The 342-nt window shown below is 40.1% G+C and overlaps 1 protein-coding gene across 1 annotated transcript in view; it reads right to left on the bottom strand.

Moving 5' to 3' along the window:
* LOC119591626 (nephrin-like) overlaps positions 1-342 on the bottom strand; it is a 125,992-nt gene that overhangs the window by 2,601 nt on the left and 123,049 nt on the right. The window lies entirely within an intron of this gene.

Genomic DNA, 342 nt, shown 5'->3' with positions numbered 1-342 from the left:
AGAGGCATCGTAGGAGAGAGGGGGGGGGGGGAGGCGACTCATAGTGACTCATTTCCGGTGTTCTTGAGATGGGAAAGAAATGCATTACACTCACACCCACAGAGGCACTCGTTCTTAAAGATGTACCCACTCCAACGCCTACACACACAACAAGATTCTTAAACGCATTAATACACAAACACACACCAAACAAAACATCTATGCAAACAAACAGACACCCAAAAACAAAAAACAAAAAAAAATAACTACACAAAACAAACACACAGAAAAAACTAATACCCAACTAGACACAAACGCACACCAAATAAAAACACACATAATAAAAACAAAAGTGACACCCAA

This window comes from Penaeus monodon, chromosome 29, assembly GCF_015228065.2.
Source record: "Penaeus monodon isolate SGIC_2016 chromosome 29, NSTDA_Pmon_1, whole genome shotgun sequence".
In the NCBI taxonomy this organism is placed as follows: Eukaryota; Metazoa; Arthropoda; class Malacostraca; order Decapoda; family Penaeidae; genus Penaeus; species Penaeus monodon.
This window is presented reverse-complemented; position numbering and strand designations above follow the sequence as displayed.